Source organism: Melozone crissalis, unplaced genomic scaffold (genome assembly GCF_028551555.1).
Source record: "Melozone crissalis strain CALT ecotype California unplaced genomic scaffold, PUWL_Pcris_2 ptg000005l_1, whole genome shotgun sequence".
Classification (NCBI taxonomy): Eukaryota; Metazoa; Chordata; class Aves; order Passeriformes; family Passerellidae; genus Melozone; species Melozone crissalis.
Genome location: NW_026535783.1, coordinates 56,085,413 through 56,105,660, shown reverse-complemented (window position 1 = coordinate 56,105,660; position 20,248 = coordinate 56,085,413). Strand labels below are relative to the sequence as shown.

At 39.9% G+C, this 20,248-nt stretch overlaps 1 protein-coding gene across 2 annotated transcripts in view; it reads left to right on the top strand.

Moving 5' to 3' along the window:
* Positions 1 to 20,248, top strand: part of ZSWIM6 (zinc finger SWIM-type containing 6) — a 108,476-nt gene that overhangs the window by 27,113 nt on the left and 61,115 nt on the right. The gene's annotated exons all lie outside the window — the stretch shown is intronic.

Here is a 20,248-nt window from a genome sequence, read left to right as displayed (position 1 = left end):
GGGACTCTGTATATCTTTTATGATACTGTGGTTTTACTTACGTTTTTCTCGATGTCTGTATAAGTTTCTTCTGTCTTTGTACTATTCCTTTACTTACGCAGAAGTGGTTTGGTTTGGGTTTTTCCAGCTTGTGTCCTGGCATGGTGGCGTGGATCAGGGAATGTAACTAGTGAAACATGGTGAGGGTTTTATCTTTTTTTTTTAATTTGGGTGGGGGTTTTTCCCCCCTCCTAGCTGGTTCCATTCACTGATCAGATGAATGACCATGTAAAACCACAGAGAGGAGTTTTGATAAAACCTGATGAGACAGAATAGAAACAAAAATAAGTGTCAGTGGCTGGTACCATCTGTTGCCTTTTCCCTAATGCTGATAGTAATGCACGAGGTCACACCTGCAGGTATGTTAGCCTGAGGCTCTGTGGATTTCCTAATCATAATCCTAAACCACTAATAAAACATTTTATTACCTTATTTCTTCTAACCTGTGCTTATGCTAAATCTTCGTCCAAGGAGAAGTGGGGTGTCCCCTTTGTGTCTGGCTTACCCAGTTTCTCCTAGCCAGCTCTTAAATTACATTAGGCCAGGCTGATGAAGCTTTTCTGAAAGACAAGATGGGAGGAGGGAAAACTAACCATGTCCTGCCACCCAAAAGTGAGAGGAAGAATAGAAATACCTGACAGCCAAGTTTCTCTTCCCTTCAAGTGTCTCCTTCAGGGATTTGATTTGGCTGATGTAGTTCTGCATGTAAACAGACCATGTAAAAGCCTTACTGGACAAACTTCTTCCTATTCCTGTCTTTTGCTAGTAGAAAGGAAATAAAAGGAATGTATGCTGCTTTGCTTCTTCAAATATATTCAGGTTGGCTGGAAAATGTTCCTTCTGTAGTATCCGTCACTCCTTAGCAGGGTTCATGAAGTAGCCTGATGCTTAAAGCTTTGTGCCACAGTGCAGGCTGGTAACACTTGCTTGAAATCACTCTGTTTTTGTACTTGGTTATCCATTGCAGGATACCTGTTAAGGTAGGGAAGGGACAGGTTAAGGTTTTTTCAAACTCCCTTTTTAGACCACTTATGAATGGAAATTGGTTTTGTAGATATGATCAAGAAGATCTTCTGAAAGTGCAGCACTCACGGGAGAAAACACATCTTAGTCTGCAAAAGGGAAATGCAAGATTTCACTTTGTTATTAAGTACAGGTCTGAGTTTCCAGCTTTAAAAAGGGTGCAGTTTAGCACTGGAGTTTGTCTTCAAAAATATTAGCAAGGCTAGTGATTTATATTTAATGGCAATAAACACAGAAGCTATTTTTTGATTATAAGAGCTGCTTTAGTGTTTCTCTTTGGAGGTGAGAATGAAGCTCCTAAATCAATGGTTTTGAAGATTTTAGCTATATCAACTTTAAGCTAAATTGTCCTTTTGCTTCCCCTCAGTGCTTTGTTCACATGTTGGGGTTTTTCCTCTCTGGATTTCCTTTTCCATAAGAAGTTTTTTTATAATCGTTCTTGTCTGTCTTAGAAGAATAATTTGTTTACACTTTAGTCATTGTCTTTAGCTGATAGTAGAGGAGATGTCTGTAGATGACTAAAGGGCTTTTTCAGTGCTTGAGTACGCTGTCACTCTAGTATTTCCTATTCATCCCTGCCATTACCCACCTGTATTGTAGTCTACAGTATTTATTATTTTGTCTGCTTTGTGCAAGATTCTGTGTAAACTCAATGAGTCCTACCTCTGAAAAGTTTATTCTTAAATTATGATGCAAAAGGTGGAGCAAAACAAAAAAAAAAGTGAATGAGAACAAAGATGTGAACATGTGGTTTCTTTCAGACTCTAATAACAGTATTGTGTAATTGGCAACTAAAGTCTTCAAAAATCATGATTAACATCTTTGGAAATCAAAAGGCTTAAAAGCAAATGGAAGAAAGCTTTAGAAGATACTTTTGAAATGTCTGTTACTTGCTTCTTGTAATGCTTTAGTTTTTTTTAAACTTGTTTGAAGTTTTCAGACTGTCCTCTACAGCTAAAAATAGAAGCTTAAAACAATCCAAGGGGTAAAAAGCAGACAGAAGTAAAATTTATTGTTTTAAATAAGAGAAATGGCAAGTTGAATACCATGATATAATTTAGGAATGTGATTATTTTAAGAAGACTTCCGAAGATAGTAGCAGCCACCATGTTATTATCAAGATGTTCAGCTTTTTTGAATGGTGAGCTGGTAGTGAAACACAAACCTGGTAATATGAAATGTGCTAGAATCAATAATTTTCCTGCTTTCAGTCCCAGACTGGAGCCAGAAGCAGCACATGATGTGGTTGGCTTCTCTGCTGATGACCTTTTTTGAGGGCTACTGAGATAATTAAAATGGTGATACAGTAAAAGCCACCCAAAGGACATAGTTTTCAATGACAGCACTACCTGGAATCACCATGAGGAGGAAATATTATAAACATGGTGAAAAGTTGAGCCTAAATGGATGGTGTCTGTCCAAAAGTAATTACTACATCCAAAAGCAATTGTTACTTAAGTTTTGTAACACTGTAGTGTCTCAGGCTGTGTTTTATTGGCAAAGATGATTTTAGGGCATTATTGTAACAGAAGAAACAGGGGAGGTTCATGAGGAGGTATTTTTTAAAACTTCATACAAGTTTCACAAATGAAGACTTTAAACTAGGAAGATGGAAGCTCAGTGATGGAAATCTTTTCAGTGCTGCTGTCTGTTGGGAATTTAGCTGAAAAGAGACTGGAAAAGTACAAAACCGTGGCTAATTCCAAGTCCTGCACCTGTTAGATAGTGTGTCCTTGGGCCTAGCTGTAGTACCATAACAAATAGTGAAAGAGACATGAGAAAAGAGAGATGTAACCCCTAAGGAATGAGGAAGAGTTAATGGTATAGTTTAACCAATAGATTGCTTGGCTTACGGAATATTCATAAGCTTATTATTTGCTGTATAAGTGTTTGATGCTTTCTTCAATAAACTGGACCTGTGATGAACCATCTGGTGTCCTGGTCCCCCTCCTACGACAGCTGTCAGTTACCCAGTGGAATATTTTTGTCAGTTTTTGGTGTTGGCATTGTTAGAACAATTTTAGGAAGATTAATGTCTCAGTAAATCTGTGAATTGCATAGTCTATCACTGCAGTGATAGAACAGATCAGATACAGCAACAGATCCTGTCCATCAGTTATCTATTAAATGTAAAAGAAGTACAGAGCCCATGTATAAAGCAGAGACCAAATTTGTAATCATCAAAGAACCTAAAAGTCATGGCCCCAACAGTAATATTAAGTCATCCCCTACTGTGCCGGAGTTTTGTGTTGTATATGCTGATAAAAGTCTTTCCTTCAAAGATATACGTTTTGGCAGTTACAGTAGCTGTGGGGAACTTTCCATTCAAATAAGTGCCCTGGTGCTTTGAAGGCACTGAACTGATTTATTCCATACATTTAGACGCTGGTGTCGTGTTGCATTGCACTAAATAGTTATTTAGTTGCTTGCACTGGGTGTTTGGTAATTTGCGCTGTTCACATGATTTGTATCCTATGACCGCATGGTCTTCCCTTTCTCCCCCTCCCCAAGTGTCAGTGTGGCGGTCTCTCCCTGGGTTGCCCCTCCTCACTTGTATCCCATCGGCTGTGGTCCTCTTCCTCCGCCCCCATTCCCCCGAGTGTAACAGTCCCCCCGCCCCCGAGAGGAGGGGATGGCCTCTTTTCTATCTGGAAATAAACGCAGGACATTTCGTCCCCACGCGGAGAAGAGTGCTTCTGGTCTTTTGCCTTTGTTCATGTAAGATCGTGTGGACTGGGGTCTGTAGCCGGCTGGATTGGGCCCCAACAGCCCGCCCAAACACGGATTCTTAGTGTCAGTTATGCATTCAGCTAAAATAGTTCTTGCAGTTAGCTCCTCAATTTGTCCAGATTGCCACCACATGCAATCTGGGCAAGATTTATAAAACTTAAAGTAAAAGGAATTGCAGAAGAGGTAGGTATTTGTTAATATTTGAAATTCTTCATGCCACCTGTTAAATTTGTGTATGCCATATGTTGTAGTTTAATTATGCTCTTTTGATAGCTGGAGTTTCTACACTTCCTAAAAAGTGGTGGTTACAGAACACTGAAAGGGACTCTTCTTGAAATCATGCTTTAGACTGATACATGGCATGGGGGGAATGTGAAAAAGAGAGATCTTTTCTTCCATCCTACCTGCTCATTCAATTTAGAAGCTCACTATAATCTTTCAAATTAAAATGTAGCATGAAAGTACTATGGCAAAGAAGTCAAAGCGTTTTTGTTTTGCTTTAAACTGTCCCTGAGCAATCTTGATCTGAGGAATGCTAGATGAGATGGCTATCTCCCTCTTCTGTTTTCTTAAAGTGGGGAACTTTAGAAGTCAGAACTTTTTTCTGGTTAAGAACATGAACATCCATTTTAGGAAATCTAGTTTATAATTTAAAAAAATTTAACTGGAAGCTTAAGAGTCCTTGCCAGTGCTGTACTTGCCCTTTTTCCTAGGGACATCTGACATGATTACAGGGATATGATTACTTAGGTCGTAAATTACTCTGGAGAGCTGGAAACAGCTGTTGAAAATAACTGTGAAAAGATTTAGTGTTTTTATAAACATTTTTTATGTACATTGTTAGCAATTTATTTGCTGACGGACTTAAAAAAAACCTATAGTTTTATTATCAGATTAGTTTAGGTGGGCAGTATCTGTAATGCTGTGGTACTGAGGTCATGCTGACAGTCAGAGGAAAGGCTTCTATATGATATTTCTTAGGGTGGCCACTACTTTAAAAGAAGTGTCTCTTACTGGCTAAGGTAGTGTGTACTGGATAGATGTTCACCTAAAATGGCAAAACCTCTGTATGTTCTAGAAAAGTATTTTTTCAAGGCATGCTCTCTAAAAACCAGAGCTTAACTTGATCAGGTGGAATATGAATCTGAATAGGAGAACATGACAGGATAGTATATTGTGAGTTCTTTATTTGGGATTGGTTTCATGATGTCGGTGATGCTTGTATTTCTCAGTGTTAAACTAGCTTGACCCCTTGTGTTTAACATAGTCTTAAAACATCTTTTTCAAAAGAGGTTCAGGGATAGTGAAGCTGTCTTTTATCCTTGTTGTTATTCTTGGTCCTACTTGCAACACAACCGGTGTGTGTTTGTAGGGGGCGAGTTTGGGCAGCAATAGTTCGTAGATGTAATGGAGCTACAGTCTGGGACCAGAAGTCTAAAAATGGGTTGTTATCTTCAGAGAATCCCAAAACAGTGTGGGTGGAGTAGTGGAAGGAATTTACTATACTGCCTTCGCAGCTCTAGAATAGGAGCCCTCTTAAGTAGAGTAGCATGGCTGTGTGAATGGAAAGTGAAAACGACAGTGTTGTAACCTTCAGAAAGCTTCCTTCATTTTCTTCCGAATTGTAGAGGTATTTAGAAAACATTTGCACATTAGATAGAGCAGGCTGTAATAACCACATCTATTCTTAGCCTCCGTTTCCACCTCGGGTTTTAGACGAAGTGGAGCCTTCTCTCAGGACTCCTCCATGTGACCTGGATGCATCGTTCCGCGTTCTCCCTGTGCCCAGCTCCAGTGCAGACAGAGCCAGTGGTGCTCGCCCGTTCTATGCTCGGATGAATCAACCTTCGCGACCGGCGGCACCTTCGGGCTTCGTATATATCATAAATGAGAACGTGATTAAAACCAGACTGCTATAAGTACAGTGTCGTACCTGGCTATCAGCATGCGGGCTTGGGTAGAACCGGAGGGAGTTAGGCTGTAAGTGGTCCTGCACGGTTTGCATCTGCTGAGCAGTGCTGGGGCTGGCTCCTCACTTTCCAACCCGCGGTCACCGGCGACCGGGACGGCGATTCCCTGGTCGGGGCCGCCTGCCCGTTCTTGTCCTGGTGTGCCCGCGGAGTGGGGCCGCGACCCCAGTGCCGCAGGGGTTAAGGGCGGCGGGGCCGCGGCGTTATGCAAAGCCGTTGAAGTAAAAAGGAAGTGCATTGCAAAATGCTGAGCTCAGTAGCCTGGCTCCCGGCCAGGCCCTCGCCTGCCGCGGCACAGCTGAGGGCTCGCTGGCGGCGCGGGCCCGCGGCGCTCTTGAGGAATGCCGCCGCCGGCTGACGTCAGCGCGGGCCGGCGGTTCAGCCCGGGGACAGGCGGGCGGGCCCGGCCGCCACAGCCCGCCTCCGGCGGGAGCGATGGCAATAAAGGTGCGGCCTAACGGGAATGAACAAGGGGCGCGCTGGCGCACCCGCCCCGCCCCGCTTGTATCTCGTGCTCAGGGCTGCGGTGAGCCCTGAGAGCTCTGAGCTCTCGGCGTCCCAGGGTTAGGGGTTTTGGGAGGCACTCCTGGCGCTGCTGCCCTCCCTCTGCTGTCCGCCGGGTGGGAGAAGTACTATGGCAGCAAAGCACTGCCAGTGCTTCTGTGTGACATCACAGCCCCTGATTTCGTAAATCAGGGGAGAGCTTATGCAGGAAGGTGTTTTGAGGGTGGCAAGGTCGTAAACTTCTTAGTTAAAAATAAAGTTATCCAGGTTTTGTGTTTGATTGGGTGATGCATCTTCTAGGTGATACTCTTCAGCTCTGTAATCAGATTTCAGGGTGGGTCTATGCTTTTGGATTATTATTATGAAACAAATGCAAAAAAAAAAACCAAAAACCTGGACAACATCCAGGCTTGTGTAAGAGTGACAGAAAGCATTTTTCACTGTCATCCTTACTGGCAGTACAGTTAAGTGGAACATTACTTAAATGTTTCCTCTTACTGAAGGGATTTTGGGAGACTTTGGTGTCAGAAACTTCTGGGTTGTCTGGATACTTGCTTAGCAGGTCCAGGCAGCTTTTTTGAAGCTGCTTTCTTGTTTATTTTTTTTTTTAATTTGGTTTTTTGGGGTTTACCTTTCTCTCCTATAACCAGTCTTGCTGATTGTAGTCTTCACTGTTAAATCTTCAGAACTTCTGGGGCAGTGCTTCTCATCACATGTCCCTGGTCAGTGTGCACTTGTCATAGTGGTGTAATGCTTTTATATAAATTAGAGTTATAAGTTGCAGGACTCTGTTCAGAATTTAAGCAGAAGTACATGATGGAATTTTTTAACTAACAGTTCTGTGAAGGAGAGGTGAGGTGGAAGAAAAACTTCAAGAGAAGCCCTTTTCTCTTTCCTCTCCCATTTTTCCTGTCTTGTTAATGGTGTAGCAGATATTGGTGACATTGGTATATACCTGTTCCTGATGAAGAAACTTGTTCTTGCAAGGCAGGTCTAGTTCATGAAATTCACTGTTGAATAGTATTGGGGCCAAGTCTTAACCAGAGACAAAAAAACATCAGAAGTATTAGTATGGAAATTATCTTTTAAAATTTGATACATCTAGTGATTGGTGTTTTAGGGGTCAGAAGTAGTAAATTTTGTCTGTATTATTGTAGTGCTGCATGATTCTGTGTGAGTCACTCTGCTTTGTGTGTGCTGCTTTCTCCACTGTCTTGTCTGTTGCAGATTATTATTAAATTTTATGACTGCTGCTGGACAGTGCATACCAAAGTGGTGCCTCAAGTTCTGTCTGGAGCATCAGGGCAGTAGTGACACAATGTGATGATGAGGAAGCCTCTGGGTTGCCTCTGTGAATCAGACTAGCTTGTACCTCTCATTCCACTGAGCATGATATGGGATTTCCTCTTGAGCTGTAAAATTACTAAGTCTAGTTAAATGCAGCATAAATCATATAAAACAGGAGTTTGCATCTTTCAGTCTTTCTAAATATTCCGAGCTATTTAATAGGAATTGCCTACACTGTGGTCAAGCCCTGAGAGACTCATTGTGGTTCTGCATTTCTGGAAAAAAAAAAAAAGGGGCACCGGATAAAGCTTAACATATTACTTCTGAAATTCACTGTCAGAGATTTAATTTGATATGTGGAGATGGATTTTGCTAGAATGCCTATTTTTTTATTGAATCTATGAATTTACCTGGCAGAGGCAATATTGTTGTGTAGTTGGACTTTTTTTTTGGTGCTATGGTATATAAGTTCCTCATATTTGATGTTTGACTTCTCTCAGAGCCTGTTTTTATGTGCAGTACCCATGTTCCCTGAAGTGTCTTGTCATCGTGACTCATAATGAAAGAAACTTAGAAGCAAGCAGTTCTGAGAAGGAGGCCCTTTTCCTGTTAAGAAGGGAACTGAACTCAGTACTGGATTCACTGAGAAATCCTGTGCATTTACTATAATTTTGAAAAAAAAAACCCCAAAACAAATACCCCCCCCCCCCCAACCAAACACCAAACCAAAAAACCCGCAAACCCACAAATAAGCAAATAAAACCAACCAGCTAAACTCCAGAACTATAGAGTGGTGCTGAAGCACGGGTGCCTGAGTGGCACACTTTTCCTTTTCTGCTCTGCTGGCTGATGGTCGTGTTCTGTATCGGTTTTATCTGTCCGTACTGGAGCAGTATTACCAGTTCAGTACAATATCAGGGTAAGTGTGCAGGAAGAAAACAGCAAAAGACTTAAAAAAATCTAAAATCATATGGTAGCCACCCTTTTGCAATTACAGGCATTGCATCGTTCTGATAATGGGCAGACAGTATTTATCAGAAGAGATCACATGTCCAGTAAGTGCCTTGTGTGTACTAACTGATTTCTCAGGATCCTTATTTGCCTGAGAGTGTATATGAAGTGCCACGTTGGATTTTTTTCTGTGCCAGTTATTTTGACAAAGGGGTGCTTGGGGTGAATTTGCATCCTTATCTTAAGTTTTAATACCTAAAGAAACTTGAAACTCAGCATGTTCTTGTCTCACCTCTTTTCTAGAGGCATTAACCAAAGCGTAACTTCACATACAGCTTCTACAGAAACTACTTTTGCAAGGGCTATGATTAAGATGCCACATCTTGTTCCCCTGCTTCTCCCCCACTACATCAATTTTTGGGGGCATCCCATCTGGTGAACTCCTGAACCCAGAGAGCTGAGAGTAGAATACTCTCACAACTAGCAGATAAATTAGGAATAATAAATTAGGTAGCTCTTAGGTTAGTTAAGAAAATAACACTCAACAGAAACTGTTTCCTGAGTAGTATGAGTGGCTAAAAGTGATTGTTGTTAGGTGCAGCAAAGGCATTTCTAATCATTCTGAAAGGAATCCTTTGCTGAAGATGAATGTAAAAATTTTCCAACTGTCTCCTACCCATTGTCCCTCCTCCTTTTTTTCCTGTCCTGTACTACAAAACTGGCTCTTGTTCTGCAGCTGTTTTTCAGTTTGCATGGAGTAGGGATGAAAATGCTTGTCTGCCTTTAAAGTATCAGAATGTTTTGGTTGGTTGGTGGTGTTTGTTTTTTCCCTTCTCTCTCTTTTCTGGTTTGGTGAATCAGGAGAATGAAAATTTCTCTTGATGATTGCCTTGATGGGATTTGGATATGGTAGTGGTGACAAATAAGCAACTTCTCTTTCTCATCCTGTTTGCTGTATATCGTTTCCTTTTCCCAGATGTTTGGCAGCTTTCTTTTCAGATCTGTCTGCCCAGCATCCCATGTTGTCCTTATACCAGAATGTGAGACATTGTGTCGGACAGAATTATTGGTGCCCTTTGCCAGGACATTCAGGGGGATTTGAAGGAGTCTCAACTGAGCAGCAGCAAGGAGAAACTGAATCTTAATGTCTCTGAAACCCTATACAAAGTGCAGCTTGTGGCTCAGAGGCCTCTGTTGCTCAGCATAGACTTGATGCAAGTAACTGGTTTGACTGTCATAAATTATGTACATTTTGCTCTAATTATTTGAGTAACAGTAAAATAACTGTCCCCAGGGACCTGTGGCTAAATGTGTAGAAGGAGCATTTTCTTCAGTGTTTGTTGAAATCAGTGCCCATAGAAAATTTGTTAACTTTGAAGTCTTTTATCTTTTTGATCCAAACCTTGTTGTGAATCTTGTATCTTTTTAGTTTGAATTTTGATTTGACTATGTTCCACTCTTATACCTTATTCTGTATAATATAAACTGCATTTTATTACCTTTAATATGTAAATGGCACGGGTCATTGTGCTGGATGTATCTTTTGTGTGCCTACCAAAGCAAGACACCAGTTGGTGTGGTTTGGATGTGACTGGCCTGTGCTAGTAGGAGGCCTGAGGCAGAAAAAGCTGGATCCTGTTCAGTTAGAAAGAATTTAGTTAAACTAGGATATAGAACCTTGTTCTAGCCTTGAAGCAAATCAGAGAGCTGTTTGGTGGTAGCTGGCAAATTCTTGTAGCACAGTGTGGTACTTGTGGGACAAAGATACTGTAATAGTACATAGAGATACAGCAGTGTGTGCATTTGTTTAATGCTTTGAGGTTTTTTGTATCCCTAGGAACAGACTGGAAGAGTACGGACGGGGTTTCAACTGGCTTCATGACATTTTGAAAACTTTCTCTTGAGGCTATGTTCTTCAAAATGACAGTTGCTGCACAGATCCTTATAATTGATATGTTGTTGTAAAGCTAACTGAAATAAATAATAAAAAATATTCACAGGTTTTGATATAGTTGCTCCTGCCTGTCTGGAATTACACAGTGTTTTTAATAAGAATCTGTTAAAAACCTATTAGCTGCCAACTGAGTAATGTAGAAGTACAGTATCTATTTTTTATGCTGATAATGACACAAAAAGAGTAATTCCTCTCTGTTCAGAAACAACTTCTGTGGGTAACTATGTGATAATACTCTCTTCCATGCACTGATGTTTCAACAACTAACACAAAAAACCATCACAAAAGAAAAGTGACAAGGCATTTATAAGCAGCTTTATGCAGGCTGAGTTTTCTTCTTTGCTTGCTGCTTTTTCCTGTTTTGGCAAAAAGCAGTGGCAGATACTCTTCACACTCCCACACAGGTGGGAACATGAGGAAAATTTTGCCTTCACCTGCCTGCATAAGGATCTGTTGTCTAAAATTTTTTGTTGCCTTCAAAACAACAGCTCTGTTTTGTATTATCAATTTACATTTTTTAATGTGAACTAGTGCCTAGGAGCTTTTACTTCTACCAGTTAGTCTGTCACCGAGTGTTTACTATCTGGTTGTTATGTGAAGCAGCATTGTTAAAGATACCATGGAGTATCTGGGTTTCTCTTATGCTAGCTGTAAGTGAATTGTTACATTTGGTTAGTGATATTTGAGCTGTTCCTGTGTCTGAAAAAGTTCAACAGGTGGTTCTTTTTTAGCAGTAAGGTTTGGAAAGTTCCGAATGGTGAATGTTGGCTTGTTTCCTTAAATAAAAATTACTCGTTGAAGGAAGCATTAAAACCCAATTCCCAGTGAATTCTAGGTGATATTTTTTGGCAGTCAGGGAAGTATCCCAGTGAGATTGCCAACATAAACACTGTGTGTGCGCTACCATGTGCTTCTTCTGTTTCCCCCCCTCTTTGGTGCAGCTACATTGGCACTGACTTCATCAGCCACTACTGTTGTTCAAGCTGCTGCAATTGAACGGGTGCTACCATTTGTTTATGAATTACTGTCTGAAATTAGAGTCTCTAGCCAGCAAGACCTTCATGTGGCAGGGAACATTTTCTGCAGGTTGTTGTACTGCCTGCTGGGAAGGAGACATGAATGCAAGACAACCCGATAGGTTTTGGACAGCTGGAGAAAGCAAATGATGAGGTATGAGCTTTTGCTCAAACTGTATCCGATGTGCATAATTTGAGTTAAGCATGACATTTTTGTGAAGAATATTTGTGACTTTGTGTGAATGGCTTTTTAGCTTGTAAGATTTTCCTAGAAATGCAGTTCATAGTTTAGTCAATGCAAATTCGGAAGAGTCGGTGGAAACTTTCAGAGGTGGAAAGCCTAGTTTTTGAGAACCTGGTCTCAAATACTTCCAGTTACCCAGTTTAAAAGCTCATAGGATTTGTTTATTTCTTTTTAAACCCCTAGCACTTATTATATAAATACTTGTGTTTGTGTTGTGAGTTATGATGTAGTTTATTAAAATCAGGAGTAGCAAGATGAGCAGTATTGTGTCAATGCAAAGCATGCTTGAAAGCTCTTTTTGCTGGTGGGGATTTCACATTGTTAGTATCGGAGCTTGTCTCTGTGGACAGGAAGGAGAAAGTTGTATATCATGTGCCAAGAATTATTTAGTAATTAAAAATTAGTTTTATTAGACCCTCTCTGCTTAATTTCTTAGGTGTAAGTAAGGTATAGTCATGTACTGATGTGGGTGTAAAGTCAAGGCCTAATTTGCCTGAGGAGAAGGCTCTTTCTCCCTTGGCCGTGTATTTCCCATTTTCCCTTTACTTCTCCCCATGTTAAAGAAAAAGTCGTTATCAATTTAGAGAGGAGAAGCGAATAGCCATTTTTAAAATTCATGTCCTCAAATGTTAATTTGATGCTTTGAGGCATAAATGACCTTTTTAACCTGCCCAACCAAAGAAATAATAGACATAAGCTGCTTTGTTCTAATACAACCCGCTGCTTCTTAGGGAGAATTTATAAACAATTCTGCCTCTCTCTTCTCAATTACATTAAATTAAACTTTGTTGTTTGCTAAATTTGAATTTAGATGTGTATGTGTTGTTGGAGAGATAGTAAGGGAATCTAGACAGCATGTGCAAATTTGCCTATGGGTTTCACCTCCTGAAACCCAGGGCAAGTGAGTAACGCTTTCATCCACAGCTACCCCAGCTGGTATTACTTAGCACTGCAAAAGCAGTTAGATGTGTGTCAGAAGCTGAGGAAAGAATTGAAACGGGATTTCTTCGTGTTTCAGAACTAAGGAGTGAGGAAGAAAGGGGGAAGAGAAGAGAAATAAAACAACAGCCATTTCTAGAAACCTTTCATTTAACTGTTTGGATTGCTATATACACCTTGGAGGTCAGATTTAGAAACTAAATATAAAAGTTTCTCAACTTCTAGGGATTTCATTGAGACTGGAACTGTGATTAAGTGTATACTGTACGAACAGGAAAAACACTTGGTGCATCAATGACAATCTGTCATTATCAGTTTTACCAGATAAATACAGAAAAGGTCAAGATGGAAGATCTAAGGCAATATTAGAAGAATAGATGTCTTTATACAAGATGATGTTTTCTTTTCTACCCTTATCCAAAAAGAAAATAAATGGAATTCGGTACTTTAATAGCAGTTTTCTCTGCCAGCTGTGTTTGTAACAATTGAAAGTAATCTCTTGGAAGAGTGACATGTTTCTGAAGCAAGCATCACATTACAAGCTTTTTCTGTAGGACATAAGTAGAGTTAGAGTAATAGTCTGGTGTTGGAATTCTTTTACCTTGTCTCTTTTTGTTTATCCATGTTTTTTGCCTTTTCTAACTGTGATCAGCAACAAAAAAAGGTATATCTAATATTGAATTTGTTCTGACTTCAGAAATTGAAATATGTCCTTTAATTGTTCACTATTTTTTCCCATTACTTATCTGTTCAGAGGTTTACTTGGCCTGTTCTGCTGTATTACCTGTATTGGCCTTGTTTATGTACAGCACAAGCCTGCTGTAAGAGTCACAGACAGATGTGAGAATGCAGCACCTGTCATTTTCAAATACTCAACCATGTGAGCAGTATCATAACATTTCAGGATCACATTGGTACTATTCATTAATATTTGGTTGCTTGAATCTTTTATGTGTTTTTTTATCTTAGGGATGAAAAGCTTGTTATGAAAGTATTTGAGGAAAGTTAATGTGGTTCCTTCATTTTTTATGACCTTCTGAAAGCTGTTGTGTATAAGATGAGAATACTTACCTTCTTGCTTTCACTCTTTGGGTTACTAGATGGTTCATGTACAATCCCTAATGATAACTTTCCTGACACTTGTGGATCCATTCGTAGAGATATTTAACTTTGATGGATTCACTGTTTCCATGCATATTGTGTGATCTTACCATGTGATACTGAGATTTTTGGTTGCTTGGTTGCTTTGGTTGCTTTGGTTGTTCATAGATCCTTTTGGTTTGATCCCTAGCAAGAAGAGTCTGTACTTAGGGCCTGAAATCTTTTATAAAGTACTGAAGTCAGATCAGGCTAAAAGTTGTCCAGGTGCTGTACTTGTTTGGGTAAGATTGGACCGTGTCACTTCTCAGGTAACCTCAATGCCTGTGATTTGAGAGAGAGGAGAAAAAAAGCCTAGCTATTGCTTCCAAAAAGACTGATTTTTTTCAAGACATCAACATGTAAACAGTTTGTCAGTCAAGAAATACTGCTCTCTGGAGGAGAACGAAGACTCTTCTACTAAAGTCTCAGGAAGATCTGCCTGCAGAGCTGTTCTGGGCTGTAAAGCACTTGATAATCTACTGTGTTCGTTCAGATGTAGGAACAAGCTGTTACTGCCACAGGGAATGTGTATGCATGTATGAAACCATACAGAGTTCATAGTGGAACATTTAGGACAAAACCACATAACTGAGCTTATTGATATAAGTATGAAAAATTCTTCTTAATTATCCTATAGCTTATAAAGTTTGCTGCTGATCCAGATTTCTGTCAGGCAGTATTTTCTTGCTTTAAATTGGTGCAACTGTTTAACTTTGAGTTATACATACTTAAAGCAGCTGCTTAAAGCAACTGCTAGATTCTCTTATATTTAGTTATTTAGGTACTGAAGTGAATAAGTATGTCGATGGAGTGTTAGATGATGTTTTCAGCACAACAGAACTTGGAAAAACACCTTACTGTAATTATACTATCATTGGCTTTTATCCAGCCAAAGTTTATCTACTCTCTGAGGCCACAGCCTTTTTTTAAAGATCTGCCATACACGTATAAGATATCCTCAAAGTAAAGTGCTGAAAATACTTCTTCACCTTGAGTGGTTTTTTGTGCAACCTTGACAACTCAGTCACAAAGAACCTTGGGTTTGTGGCTTCCAGGCCTGATTAATATAATGTACTATAATTAAAAAAACCCCAGGCTCTTTTCCAATTTAAACATTCCCACTGTTCCCAGACTTCCCCAGCTTTCATTGAGCATTTCTTCAGATTAGTCATAATTTAAATATTAGTTTTGTTTACTATGGCCTGGACACTGGGAAGAGCCCCTGGAATAAATCTGTGCCTTCAGTGTGGTTTTGGGTTCTCTTTGAGAAGGCTCTGTGATTTGCTGTGTACTCTAAGAATGACCAGAGGTACTACTATGTGAAAATACATTTTCACATTGTATTTCTGTAGCACTGGTACTGTGCTGATTTGCTGTGTACCCTAAGAATGACCAGAGGTGCTACTATGTGAAAATACATTTTCACATTGTGTTTCTGTAGCACTGGTACTTATCCAGACTGGAATTGCAGAAAATTCAACATATATTTTTATTACTTGCTCTTCACATGTTCTTCAGTCACTGTTACTTTTGGACTGTGAGAGTGCCAGTGGCAGATGAGTTGGTGAAGAACATTAAAGCACTGAAATGGAAAATACAGCTAAACACAAAGCTACCTATATTTAATTTTTCTGAGTACAATGGTAACTGGCTTGATAAAATAATTTTAGACTTTTCAATTTTTTAATGTGAAGTACCAAATGGCATTACTTATTTTTCTTTTTTTTATTACAGCTGCTGTAGAAATGTGTGCACTGCTACTGTTTTGGTAAACAAAGCCTAGTGGCCAGATGGCAGTAATATTTAAAAAGTCGAGTGATGTGATTTGGGAAGCATCCAACTGGAATATGCTGTGCTTTCCTAGGTACCATAGATCCATAGATTTAGCACACCGTGAAAGACTTTTAAATGTGTTATCATTGTAGTGGCTTGAAAGAGCACATAGACTATTATGTAGAATACAAATAATGCTTTTTAAACTTGTACTTGATTCATTCTGATAGGTGATCCAAACTGCTGTCAGACTGTGTTTACTTATACTTAAACAAATGTGCTAGTGCTCTAAATCAGTATAACTATTTCAAACCTAGTTATGCATATTTTAAGCAACTGTTAAATACTGTGGTTCAAATAATTTCTGGATTTGTGAAAACTTAAATTATTCAATATATCCATTCCTTGCCCTTACTCTGTTGCATTTTCCTGATTGAAAGGTTGAGACTTGGTACGTTTGTCTAGCTGCTGTATGACTGGAGGCCTGCTCTTGAGAGAAGATGATAGGCAGATCATAGATCTTTAGCGTAGCTTGCTGGTCTTTTTGTATTTTTAATCTGTTGGGTAACTGTTTTCCATGATGCATTAAAGCAGTCAGCTTAGTGGTTCGGTCTGCTTTCTGAAAGTAAGTTATAGACTGGAAGGTTCTTGGCATCAATTTAGACACAGTCGGACTTACTGGGAGATAATGAATTGGATTCAGTTCTTGGTGACCCATGTATGGAAAAATGCAATTATTGAGTTATTAAGTAGCAGATCACCTTTTCTAAGACATGAAATAAGTAGCACAAATAAATGGTGGCAGACTTCTTTCTGTCTTTTTTAAAAGTGGAATAGGTCTTCCTGCAAGGCTGCCTGTCTCTTTCCCCTCCCTTCCCCTGCTTTTGATTTGGGAAAAGTCGGCATTGTGGAACAGTTGGAGCAAGCAAGCTGCATGCCCCCCGCCCCCATCATGTGTAGACTGCCTGTTCCTCAAGCACTGCTCTTCTTTGGGGCTGACATTACTCACAGGTTGTGCTGCTCTCTGCTCCATGAGTGGCAGTGTGGGCTCTTTCCCTCTCTTTGTTAGCTAGTTCATCTTCTGCTGTGCTAGACGTCCTTCATCTGAGGTGGGTCAGTCTGCCCTGCAAACTGTTTCCATACAGACTTCTGTTTGTCAGAATGCAGCCAATGGGAAGTGGTGTTTTGGCAGCTGCAGCCCGATGCATGTGGGCCTAGGGGCACTGGCATTTCTTCAGTATAGCTGTCAGCCTGGCTGTGGCTTAGCCCACTCTGCTGTCGAGCCTTCTCGCCATCATTTCTCAATGGGATGCTGTGCAATCCAGGATAGAGGAAGAAATATATCACTCTGGCCACCCCACCCTCTGCAGATGATTTTTGTGGATTATGAGTAGAAATAATAATCTCTTGCTGCAAACATTAGCAAACTGCCTCTGGTGTGTTAGAAGTTTTTTCTCTGCCCTTTGAAGTGGTAGTGACTAGTGGTGTGCACCATCCAAAAACGTTGGAATGAGAGCCTTCCTTCCAGCAAAGCCTTTTGAGTTCTGAGGAAAAGAGCAAAACAAACTTCATAATGTCATTGAAGGCACAGGTACTTAGTGATATTGTACTAATTTTCTTTTTCTTCTTTACCCTTAAAATACAGTAAGAAGGAAAGATGTTTCAAGAAAGATGTTTTCTTACTGGACAGCTCTAGTCAGGAGCTCTGAATTCAAGATAATGTTCTCTCCTTATTAGGCTTTTTTACGTGCTTAAAGTAATCACACTAGGGAAAGAAATTGTTTAAGTAGTTTGTTTTCAGGTCAATGTACTGCTGATTTCAATATGATCTCTGAAAGAATAACTACAAGTGGTATATAGTATAGTAGTATTTGTTTCAGCCTGGTCAGATTGTAGAGCATTTAAAAAGTATTAATTCCTTTACTTAATTAACCACCATTTCATTACAGCCATAGATCCTATGAATGCAAGTTACTTCCTATGGACAAGTTACTTTTTTTGTTCAGCATATTTCCAGAAATTTAAAAGGTGGCTTCTTTACCTGTCTTGTTTTTCATGGTCTAGAAGGTTTATAATTTGCATTGACCTCTCAAAACAAAATGTTCAGATGGTGACATGCTTACTCTTAAAAAGAAAATTCTTTTTCTAGCCAGTTTTATCACTGGCAGGGGTATTTGAAAATCATAGTAAATTTCCCATGCAAAAATATAACAAATTCATTTTCTGCTTTATGAATTTTGTGTAGATTAATTTAAAAAATATACATATTAGTCTGTTTTAGGAGTGTCTTGGCTCTGCTTCATTATTTTGGTATTCAAATGGTTTCTCTTCGTGGGTACTGCATTGGGGATGTCTTTGTTAAATATGCATGTGGTGGAAGAAACCGATTTTTTTGGTTTTTTCTAAATCTGGCATAACTTGAGAAACTGACTCTGCTCACCCTCATGTGCTTTAAAATGTCAAGGTGTGATGGTGGTCCTTCCTCATCAATAGGAGAACCATTGCCTCATCTTGTGAGGTATTGTTGGGTTCTTTGAATAGCTTACTGCTTTAGAAGGAGAAACTTTGTATATTCCAGTAGCAGCACACAGAATGAAAATACTGTTATTACTTTGCGTAATGTCTGAAGTAGGCCCAAAATGTAGAAGATTAACTGAGGATTTTCCCGTTGTTCTGTTTGCATACAAATGCTGTGTGTGTGCATATGTGTGTAACGAGCAGATGTTGGTTCTTTACTTCTGGAGCTCCTTCCAGGTGCAGTCTTCTCTGCCATCCTTATTCTCATCAGCAGTGCATTGCAGGAACCAACCTGTGTTAGCCTCCTGATACCTTTATGCTCTCAAGCATTGGGGTTCTACAAAATTCTCGGGGCAGAGTTTGAGTTGCACATCAGAGTAGCTTTTGCGTGTATTGGGTGAGTAGAAAGGCCCAGTCCATTGGAGTCCTTTTTGTCCTTATAGGAATGAAGCTTGTCTACTTTGTAAAGAAAGGAGAGTTGGGAAAGCCTTGGGACACCCTTCATGTCAGAATAATAGGCTAATTGACAATTGAATGCTCATAGCAGAAAGGAAATTACTAGACTGAGGCTGTGCTTGGCCAGTAAGGACTGTCTCTGCTACTCCTTCCTCATCTATAGATTTATTTGTAGCTTATAACAAGGAGAATGGACTGGTTAGAATTTTGTTCCTATAAGTATCCTCTGGGTACACTTAAATGTTGTTACAGCTCCCAAATCCTTCCAACTTCAAAATGGTCTGACAAATTCTGGAGCAAATGTCTACCTGCATAACTCTAAATGCCTAGTTGAGCTTGAGTTGAGAATAATGTAATCTCCTTTGCTTTGAATTAATGTTTGCTTTCCAACAGAGAGCAGGTTATCGCTTCCTCAAAATCAGATTTAAAGTAGTATTTCCCAGAGGGCATCACTTCAGTTATGCAGAGTACATTCATTTCCTATACTTTGATTGCTTTGGAGGTATGTAATTCAAGTTGAAATCTGAGCTGGCAACCATACATGGTAATGCTACTGCCTTCTATACTAGATGGACAATCATTTTGCCACCTGGAATAGCTGTATTCGTAATCACTTTTCCCTGAATTAGTTGTAGGGGAGAATTGATGAGATTTGCTCAAGATGAGCATACTGCAGCCTAGGAGCATACTGAAGTTTTTCCTGTGGGACGTGATACACGTGACATGTTGGTCCCACACTTGACTCCTAAACCCTCTAGTTTAAAACTTTGATTTTTTTTTTTTTTTTCCTCTGAGGTAGTAAACAAAATTTTTTCCTTTTGCTCTGTAAACAAAATTATTAGTAACTGCATGTGATGGAACTTAATGTTACTTCTTTGAGTGTCTTTCAGTAGAAAGAACAAAATCTGTTGCAAAGGCCACTGCTCTGAGTATTCATATTCCCAGTAGAGTAGTGTGAATACATATCTGACCAGTTGTCAAGATATGATTCCCTTTCCAGTTTCCTTCATATTGGAACAATGTAAAACTATAGCCTGGAGTGAGACCCAGGAAATAAACTAAATTATATTAGTAGTGCAGGCCAGAAGATTGTCTCAACCAGGTCATGGGGGTTTTTGGTCTAGAGTAGTGCACAAGCTTCTTGTTTGCGGCTCTGTTACAAGGAACACCAGGGAGAAAACCTAATAAAAAAAATACAGTGTTTTTCAAATGGAGTAGTGCTTCTTACGAGCATGTAATATCTGAACAAGCAGGCAGTGAACAGCATATAATTCTGCACATTGTGCAGTGGCATTAAATATACATATTAGTAAGGTAGCAGATGCTGTAGTGCAAAATTGCCATGTAAAATAGCAGTCTTTAGCAGCAGGGTGCTGCTCTATGTGAGACTCCTTCACATGTAATGAATAGCTAATTTCAGCTCAATAGTGCATGAGAGACCAGAGGGGATTGGGGAGGGGTAGAGTGTTCCAGCAGCCCTAACCAGCAGGATGTGCTGAGATGTGCTTTTAATGGAGCAACATTTCTGAGCTCTTGGGGGTAAATTGATAAAGAGGGACGCTGTCATGATTTAGCCTTAGCTGGCAACTAAGCCCCACACAGCCACAGCCACCAGCTCAATTGTTCCCTGTGGGATAGGGGAGAGAATCAAGACAGTGAAAGTGAGAAAACTTGTGCATTGAGGTGCAAACAGTTTAGGTGAAGT